The sequence below is a fragment of the Macaca nemestrina genome, chromosome 15 (genome assembly GCF_043159975.1).
Source record: "Macaca nemestrina isolate mMacNem1 chromosome 15, mMacNem.hap1, whole genome shotgun sequence".
Classification (NCBI taxonomy): domain Eukaryota; kingdom Metazoa; phylum Chordata; class Mammalia; order Primates; family Cercopithecidae; genus Macaca; species Macaca nemestrina.
This window is the reverse complement of record NC_092139.1, coordinates 60,127,490-60,138,087: the sequence shown is the minus strand read 5'-3', so window position 1 is coordinate 60,138,087 and position 10,598 is coordinate 60,127,490.

Below are 10,598 nucleotides of genomic sequence, written 5' to 3'. Positions count from 1 at the left end.
CTCCCACTTCCTAGCTGTACAAACCTTTTGGTTACTGTTCAGCAAGTGAGCTGGCCCTGATTCACTCCGACCCATCGGCACCTCGCTTGAGTTCTCTTTCTGGTCTAGTCTGGCTTTTCCCTACTGCGTAATAACACCAGGGTTGGAGTTCTAGGGCACCTTACATCCTATCTTATTAATCCCATAAAATTAGTGACAGAAAAACAATAAGCTTAAGCTTCCTTTTTCCTGATAGCAATCCTGCCATCCACGGTTCATATATTTTAGTATTTGTAACTGTTCCTCTAAAGGACAAAACCACATCCTCACAAAGTGAGAGTGTGTGGATATCACGATATTTAATCCAAATTAACATTTCAAAGGGATGGATGGTTTGGTCAGGTGCTTTTGAAACCACAGTTTCTGTGCTTGTTTATATCTGAAAGTTCAAACTGGATGAATCACCCAGAGGGCAAGTGGCATATGCTATCATCCTTCATCCTAATGACAAACCGATGCCACGAGCAGAGGACGGGGTACTCTAAGAGGCCACCACGGAGGAATAAAATGCATGCCGGAAAAAAAAAAAAAAAAAAAAAAAACAAAGACCGGTATGATTAGTAAATAGTTCTAAAAGTAGGTGCCAGGGCAATTTAATAAGACCAATGTTCTGATTTGTAAGCAATCTTCTACTTTGGCATTTTAAATTTTTCTTGAAAAATTCAAATGTTCTAAATACAGAGAACTATAACATCCAAGCTCACACCACCTCAAATTGGCAACTAACACATTGTCCTAGTTGCTTCAAAACGTTCTTTTTATTAAACATTTAAATTAAAGTTGACTGCTTTTTCACAGATATTATAGGTTAGTGCAAAAGTAATTGTGGTTTTGACATTGACCAAAACTACAATTACTTTTGCACCAACCTAATAATTTGATTGCTTCTAGCCCCTCCCCTGCTTTTAAAAAATTAATCTCAGCTCATTGCAATCTCCGCCTCCCGAGTTCAAGTGATTCTTGTGCTTCAGCCACCTGAGTAGCTGGCACCCAGCTAATTTTTGTATTCTTAGTAGAGAGGGGGTTTTGCCATGTTGGCCAGGCTGTTCTCAAGCTCCTGGCCTCAAGTGATCTGCCTGCCTCAGCCTCCCAAAGTGCTGGGGTTATAGGCTTGAGCCACCGTGCCCAGCCCCCAGCCCATTTTTCATCATATAAATATATACACACATACACACACATATATATATGTATCCATATGCAAGAGTGTTGCTTTGTGTGTGGTAGTCATTTTAACTTTCAATGTGCAAAGTTTTGCATTTTGTTTTCAAAATACAAAGTTTTGCATGCTACTTTATGATTGTTTTTACTTTTAGCCCTTGTTGATTATGTAAAACTACTTTATAGTATTCTAATATAGGAACATGCTACATTATTTTTCATCCATTCTCTTCCTGATAGATAGGTAGGCTGTATTTAATTTTTCACTATCACAAATAAGGCCTCAGTGAGCCTCCTGATACATACCGCCTTGTGCATATGTACCAGGAGGAGACTTTCTCTGGAAATACATCCAAAAGTAGAATTATGGAATCGAAGGGAATTGGCATTTTCAACTTGACTAGATCCTGCCAAATTGCTCTCCAAAGTGGTTGTACAATAACAATTACACCCCCACCAGCAGTGTTCGGGTTTTCCTGTTTCTCCACATTTTTGCCAAATTCTGATATTGTCAGACATTAAAGTTGTATCTCCAATTTGGGTTTGCATTTCCCTGGCAACTCGTATGGTGGGGATGCTTTTCATACAGTTTCGGGCCACTTGCGTTTCCTTTTCTGTGAACTGCTTATTCATATTCTTCACCATTTTTCTACTTTGTTTTTTCACTATCTCTTTTTATCTTATTTCTTTTTTAATGGCATACAAAACGAATTACAAAGAAAACATTTTTATCTGATTTCTCTTTGATTAATCTCACAATGAGATTATTCCCGTCTTTTTAATGACATACAAAATGAATTACAAAGAAAACATTTTTGTCTGATTTCTCTTTGATTAATGTCACAACTGGATTATTCCCGTCTCTTACATGGAAAGCGATAAAAAGAAGGTGAGGGTGGAACAAGGACCTCCTGAGAAGCCACAGGGTTTGTTTTGTTTTTTCAAGCAAAACAACCCTCACAGCGTCGGCTTATCATTACCAAAAGGTGATACTGTTTTTCTATTCTATTTAATAAAGAAGTCATGTACCAAGCTGGATCCAAGAGCATGGAAAATATTCGGCTCTACTGTGTCTTATCTTCCAGATAAGAAAATTGAGACCAAGACTAAGTCTCCAGAATCACTGGGTGAAGGGGTTGGCAATTAGAACACAGAAAAGGTTTATCTGCTCATTAATATTCTTCATTAATATGATCTCATACCAAAATATGCAATAATTAGCAAAAAAGAAAAAGAAAAACCCTAATATGGTCTTCACATGGCTATCATTTGACATCACTAGAACCAGTGCTAGTGATGATGGACCAAGCAGGGGAGTTCGAGGGCTTCCCTAAAGGATTCAGATAGTACAAATTTAGGAACTACTGGCTTACAGCATAAAAAGGATTAATAATCCTCTGTCTTCTTTTCCATGAAATTGAGGCTTGCCCTGAGGCTTGTTTTAAAACAGTGTGGTTTTGTATTTTGCTTAGGAATAACCAAGTTAAAGGATCACTTTATAGCTAGAAAAGCCAGGGGGGATTATCTGGGTCAACTCTCCCACTTCCTGGACCTTGCAGCTTGATCTGGAATAAAGCTATGATTCCCCTGATCCCGTGCACATGTGGGGAACAGCTCTCAAGAGGCAAAGCTGTCAGGCAAGAGAACCGGGGGGACAATTTCCTTCAGGAGCCATTTGGAGCCAGGAGCGTCACTGAAACACTTAAAACAATCATTCAAGAATGTTTTTCCCCAGCGGTTTTTAACTTTCATTTCACACAGGAGGTTTCAGCAGATTTGTTTCACATCCTTGCCTAGATGGTAAGCAGCACTTGTGAGCAGAGAGGAAAAGAAATTGAGTTGGATCTTGGTTGCTACGGCAACATCGCTATTTTGATTATGACTGTTTACTGCGGCCCAGTTACATTAAATGTGAGCAGCTAATTAAGATGATGCTTCAAACGTCAACCTTACCTGTAAGAAAAATATAAGCACTTAAAAAATGACACCAGAGTGTTGCTTGATGCATATTCAGCAGAGAGATAATTCCCCATTTCCTGGGGAAGCAGAAACATGATCCTTTTTCCTTCAAGAGGAGGCTGTGGGGCCTCCCACAATCTGTCCAAATCAACAAGTCAGTATTTGGTAGTTTTAAGATTTAAAGAGGAACAGAACAAGATTCCTATCAAAACAGACATTTTTGATAGTTTCAGTGTTGACATTTGCAATAAGCCTTTCCCAGAGAAGGCAACATCTGCAACAAATGAGGAAAGTCTGGCGCTTTTCTATATGCCATAGAATTTTTGTTAGATGTGGATTTTTGTAAACAGATTTCACTCCATATCAAGTCAACGTTAAGTATATCTGTGAAGTCAGAGAATGGATTGTAAACAAACACACTAGAATGTACTGATACAGCCGAGCGCTTCCCCTTTAAAGTGATCACCCCAAGGGCTGAGCTCTTATTTGTAAAATGACTTCGCTCAGAACCTGTTGGAGCCCCTTAGGAATCATCTTCACTCCCTCTGGAAGCTCCTTCTGAATGTCCTCATTGCTGACAAATCTCTATCCTCAGGGGACAGAATTTTCTTTTTAGAAACTGTCAAGAGGCATGAGGAGTGAAATCTGTAAATAAGGTAGGTGATCAAGCAGGGTAACACAGCCTGGGGTGAAAAGCAAGGTTTGTCTACAAAATAAAATTGATTTTCTTATATTACACATGCTGGTTCTCAAAGCAGTTGTGGCAAAGGTATTCTAACATCAGTTCTGTGCAATGCAGGCAACACAGTTTCACTTTCAAATATGTTACCTTGTAAGGTAGGTTTAAGTTCTGGCCTTTGCAAAAATTCATTGCCATAGATCAGAAATCTGGTTTTATCCTAAGAGAAGAGATGTCTGTGAGCATGGACTTGGGAAGAAGCCTTGAGTTTGAGTCCTAGCAAGCCCTTTACTGGCTATGTGATCCTGGGCAAGTTACTTTACATCTCTGAATCTCCATGTCCTCATCTATAAGATGGGGATAATAACAGCTCCTACCTCATAGGACTCTCGTAAGGATTAAATGATTTATTAGCATAAAGCCCAGCACTTAGTAAGTGCTCCATAAATAAAAGATACTTTATAATTATTACCTTAGTAACAAGAATAGTACCCACAGCAGAGTTGTTACAGTATTAAAGTACTTGTTCTTTAACATCTGGGATTTTTCAAAGTGAATAGTGAATGCTTCTATTAATATATGTCTGGCCGGGCGCGGCAGCTCACGCCTGAAGCTCACCACTTTGGGAGGCCGAGGCAGGTGGATCTCCTGAGGTCAGGAGTTCGAGATCAGCCTGGCCAACATGGTGAAACCCCATCTCTACTAAAAATACAAAAAAAAATTAGCCAGGCATGGTGGCGTGCACCTGTAGTCCCAGCTACTTGGGAGGCTGAGGCATGAGAATCGTTTGAACCCAGGAGGCGGAGGTTGCAGTGAGCTGAGATCGCACCACTACACTTCAGCTTAGGTGACAGAGTAAGACTCCATCTCAAATATATATATATATATATATATATGTCTACTACACAGTGATAGACATTGTATTGAAAGGAAACTCCAGACAAACAAGCATTTATTTGTAACTGGAAGGAACATCAGCCTTACTAATAGCTACTGCCCCATCCTGGCATTAGAGCTGAAGGGATGAATCATAGCGAACATTACCCATCTCACAGCGGGAGGACTATGACTATACAGAGGTCCCTGGTGCACCCTCTGCAAAGTAAACATGATCCCAGTGTGGGCAGAAACAGCAGGTGCCTCAGTGTGTGGGAGTGTCAAACACAGAAGCCCAGGCTGGTGGAGCCCTCCAGCCATCCCCAAACACATCCCTCCAAGGGGGACCAGCACCAGGATGTGGGTGGGACTGAAATGACTCAACCTTCAGAAAGTCTGATGGTGGTAGTGGTTTTTGTAAGTTGATGACAGCTATAAATCAAGCAAAGAGCTTCAGGAAAAGTTTGAGTTAGTAAATACACTGAAGAAGGAGAAACAGGCAGCATTAAATATAAAACAAAAGACTGTGAGAATAGGCGGAGAAGATCTAGGGTTCACAGAATGACTGCTGGTTGAGTCAGAATCGCAGTGCTGAATCAAACAGGCAAGACAAGAAGGAAACACAATGAAATCAGTTATAGGAGATCATTCTCAACACCCATACCTCCCATTTACACTTGAGTTTAAGGAGAGCAAAGCTTTGAGCTTCTCTCCTGAAGCACATAGCATCGGAGAACACAGAAAACTCACAGAAACTGGAAAAAAGCCACAAAATTTAAAATTTGCATAATACAACTTATGCAGAAAAGGAATATAGACAGAAGAGAGTGAAAACTGAGGCTAAGTGACAGAGAAAGACGGGTTTGGGATGCATTTGTGTTGGGAGATTTTCTAATATGAGTTATTAAAGGCTAGAAGTGAGGCACACAGGAATTGAATTTCCACCTTCGCAAGGATACCTCTAGTGTGGTCACGGAAATAGTTACTTATTTTTGACAAAATAATATGGTGGACAAGATATTCTGAAAATCCTTCTTGTTACCAAACATGTAAAAATGCTGGATAAAATATTTTTGAAAAATCTTTTAAAATGAATGACTGAACTGGTAACAAAGCAAGGAAAGCCCATAGAGACCAAAAGCAAAACGAGAATAGAAGTTCTGAGAGGTCAGCAAACCCTGAGCTGGTGTCTAGACCCAGCACGTCAGCTTCAATGTCCACACAGGTTCAGGACACAAAGCCTAGGGCCATGGCATGGTGGGGGTGCTTAACAAGAAAACACCGCATAAAGCTGAGAGCCCTGAAGTTACGCCCCCAGAGAAAAAGTGAACTAGAAAAAAAAAAAAAAAAAAAACGCTTTGTAAAAGGTTATAGTAAAACAAAACAAACAAAAACTTGTCTTGGCCTTGGCTCTGGGTAGAGAGAGAGAAAAAAAGAAATATCTGCCCCAAGATTTAACCTGATTAAAGAAAATAAAAAGAAAAAAAGAAAAAGACAATTTATCATGAGCCAGAACTCCCATGTGTTTGTGCTCAAATTGGAACTATTTTTGTGGTCTAAAAACCTCCAAGCCAGGTTATTTATTTTAATATGGTTCCAGACTGACATGCCCTCATATGTCTAGTGAAAGCAAGTGTAAACCTTAGAGGGATGTACTTTCAACCAAACATCAAAAGAAACCCTCCACACAGGGTTCTATTGAACATGAGCTCAAAATGCACAGGGGAAAAAAAATCTACCTTTACTGAGTGGGAGTAAGCAAAAAGAGCTGGCAAACAAGACCCACAGAGGCTTCAGATATCGGCGTTAACGTAATCAGGGTATAAGGCAAATATGCTTAATATGTTAAAGAAATAAAATAGGAAGTTGAAAGTTTGAGTAAGGAACAAGAAACTACAAGAAATGAACAGGTAAATGAGAAAAACAAACAAAAAGCACAATGGAAAAATGTTAAATTACAGGAAAAGAAAAATTACAGTAATAGGCATTTATACCTCAGCAAATAGGTAAAACAAGACTAGAGTCCAGTGGAAAGATAATTAGAAAATGAAATCAAAGTTGAAGATATTACTTATAATTTAGCATAGAGAGAGAGATGGAGAAAAAAAATAAGAGATATTGAAGTCAAAGTGAGATGGTCCAACATGCATGCAATTGGAATTTCAGAAAGAGCTAACAGAGAGAATGAAGGAAAGGCAATGCACAATGAGACAATGAGTTAATGGGTGGGAATTTCTCCGAACTGATAAAGCACAAACCCTCAAATTTATTAATTGCAATGTTCTGTAAGCAAGAAGGCAATGAAACAAGACCTTCAAAGTTCCAAGAAAATAATTACCAACTTGCGGACGTGCAGTGCAGGCAATGGTGAGGGAGTTAAGACATCAGTCTGGCCAGATCAACCAAAATAATAAATGTCATAGCCAGATTGCCGTTATATCCAAAGCTCATTTTCTTTTTTTTTTTTTTTTTTTTTTTTTTTTTTGAGAGGGAGTCTCGCTCTGTCGCCCAGGCTGGGGTGCAGTGGCCAGATCTCAGCTCACTGCAAGCTCCGCCTCCTGGGTTTACGCCATTCTCCTGCCTCAGCCTCCCGAGTAGCTGGGACTACAGGCGCCCGCCACCTCACCCGGCTAGTTTTTTTTTTGTATTTTTTAGTAGAGATGGGGTTTCACCGTGTTAGCTAGGATGGTCTCGATCTCCTGACCTCGTGATCCGCCCGTCTCGGCCTCCCAAAGTGCTGGGATTACAGGCTTGAGCCACCGCGCCCGGCCACGCAAAGCTCATTTTCTAAAAGTGTTTGAAATAGACAATATTCATATCACTTAGGCTGATGTACAGTAATTTTATCTGAAGGTAGAGGAAGGAGCTACATAAAATTTCAAGGTTTTCCATTCCTTTGGTGACACATCTGTTTAATTCACCAAGGTAGTCTAGCTATCCTTGAAACAGTATTCCAATGCTAGACTTTGATCTCAAATCACATGTGATCATCTTAAAAGTACAGTTCACCTTGGTCAGGCATGGTGGCTCACGCCTGTAATCCCAGCACTTTGGGAGGCCGAGGAGGGTGGATCACAAGGTCAGGAAATCAAGACCATCCTGGCTAACACGGTGAAACCCCATCTCTACTAAAAATACAAAAAATAAGCCGGGCATGGTGGTGGGCGCCTGTGGTCCCAGCTACTCGGGAGGCTGAGGGAGGAGAATGGCGTGAACCCGGGAGGTGGAGCTTGCAGTGAGCCGAGATGGTGCCACTGCACTCCAGCCTGGGCTACAGAGCAAGACTCCATCTCAAAAAACAAAAAAAGTACAGTTCATTTCCATTCTACATTTTGTTTCTGAAAGTTTCATTCCATAATAAGCTAATTATGCAAAATCATTCAACTTCAAAGTTGTTCTAGGTTGGTTTTATAAAAATTGTAAAGGCTATTAATGTTTTGTAGACAATGTTCTCTTTCTCCAGTCAACTATTTCCATTTGCTTTTTAAGTAACTTTATCTTCCTAACTCAGCTCATGCGTGCTGTTGTAATAGCCTCTGCACTGCAATACTGAGTGTGCAGCCATTGGCCCACAAACGAAGATATCTATCTCTTTTGGAAAAAAGGGAAAATAATTATTTCTACTATTTCATGATATTCGCTCTTTGAAGAGATCATGAGGAAGAAGCTGTTTAAGCTTAAGGCAGTTAAATGTTCTTTTAGTCAATAAATTATGCCAATCATAAGATAAACAGAGGCAGAAATTATGAGTCATGGAGTTATTAGATAACATTTACTGCCTTATTAACATTTTAGAATTTTCTGTTATCTAAGGTTCTCCTTAAATTTCATTTCACATATAAATGCATAAACCTAAAAAGGAATACAAATTTGAAGGATACTATGAAGAAGAAAAAGAAACAGAAAAATAACCTAATTACACTGGTCTTTCTGGATGACTAAATTTTTTTGACGTCCAAGCGGCAAAACCTCAAATGTATTTGAAACTTTAGCTCCTAATGGGGCCCCCAAAACATCCATGCACACAATAAATCTTTCATGCAAATTTCTGTTTTTCTATATCTTGATCTAGGTAGCGGTTATGTGGGTATACACTCACATATGTGAAAACTCACCAAACTGTAACACATAAGATTTATGTACTTTAGTATATGTAAATTGTATTCCAATTAAAAATATATTTATGTATGCACATGCACGTGCACACACACACGTGCGCGTGCACACACACACACACACTCCCTGTTTTCAATAAGTTATGGATGTGGCATAGAAATTAAGTTTTTTCAAAAAGATTTCTAGATGGTTCTCAAGTCCAGCTAGGTTGGTAACCACTATCCTAAGGCCACTGAAACATGCCTTGAATAGACATTCAGTAAATATTTGTTTCAGTTAATGGATAAATGAATGAATGAATGAATGAATGAATGAATGAACAAACTAATAAATATTTTTTATTTATGGTTGTGGGTGTCCCATTGACTAAAGCCAGAACAATCCCTAAGAATATATATATATATATATATATATATATATATATATATATATATAGCAATCCTGATAATGTTCTAAGCACTTTAAATGCCTTACCTTATTACATCTCACAAAAACCCTATTAGGCAAGTTGATTCTTCTGGGTTTTTAGTTACAAACAACATAAATCACTTTGGCTGCTTCAAGCAAAAAGACATATTAGGAAACATAGTTGACATCATTGTTAGGAGGACTAAGAAACGGACTTTAGGCCTAGCTTTTAGGAATTACTCCTCAGGCTGGGTGCAGTGGCTCACATCTGTAATCTCAGCACTTTGGGAGGCCTAGGCGGGTGGCTTGCCTGAGGTTAGGAGTTTCAGACCACCCTGACCAATATGGTGAAACCCCGTCTCTACTAAAAATACAAAAATTAGCCAGGCATGGTGGCATGCATCTGTAGTCCCAGCTACTCAAGAGGCTGAGGCAGGAGAATTACTTGAACCTGGGAGGCGGAGGTTGCAGTGAGCTGAGATCATAGCCTGGGCAACAGAGTGACACTCCAACACAGAAAAAAAAAAAAAAAAAAAAAGAGGAATTACTCCTCAAACCACTCAGCAGAACTGAATGGCCAAAGGCGCTGTTGCCTTGATCACTATTAAAAACCTAAAGAATTAGGAAGCTGCTGGTTCAGATGTTGCTCCAAACTAACAATCTGGAAGCTTCCCAATAAAAAAGCTGACTGTTAAATCAGGACACTATCACTACAGTGACTAGTTCCAGAACCATGCTGCCTCTGCCACTATCCATACCAGCAAAAAATGAAGGTCCTATGTCCCATCTCTCATTCCACACAGTCTAGGTCTGAATTCAAAGGTTTATGGAAATGCATTTGGTTAACAAACCCTGAACACTAGCTTCAACGGATTCTGGAAATGGAAAATTTCTACTCTCTGTAAGATTAAAAAAAAAAAAAAAGTCAAGCTAACAGGAGATTGGAATAGGTATTGAATGGATTAATCGATAGATTCACAAATTATGAAACTGAGGCACACAGATTAAGAAACTTGTTCAAAGGCATGCAGTACATATATAGTGTATATAGTTACTATATGCACATGCCAGTGGGCTCACATGCACATGCCACTGCCAGTGGGCTCACAAATTAAATCCAGGTTACCAACCCCAGAATAAGAGAGTCCAGACTCCTCCTCCCTGCAAATTGCAGGAACTGCCCGAGGCTTCACCCCATTCACCCAGGATGCAGCCCAGTTGGAGTTTCTCCAGGGACCCTTTTACACTTGGCTGTCTGATTACCCCCTCTGCAGAAGTATGTCTAACTGCTATTAAAATAAGGGTAAGAACAAAGACCGATCTTAACTGTTTCCTGCTGACAGGGGGCGCTGTTCTGGGGAAC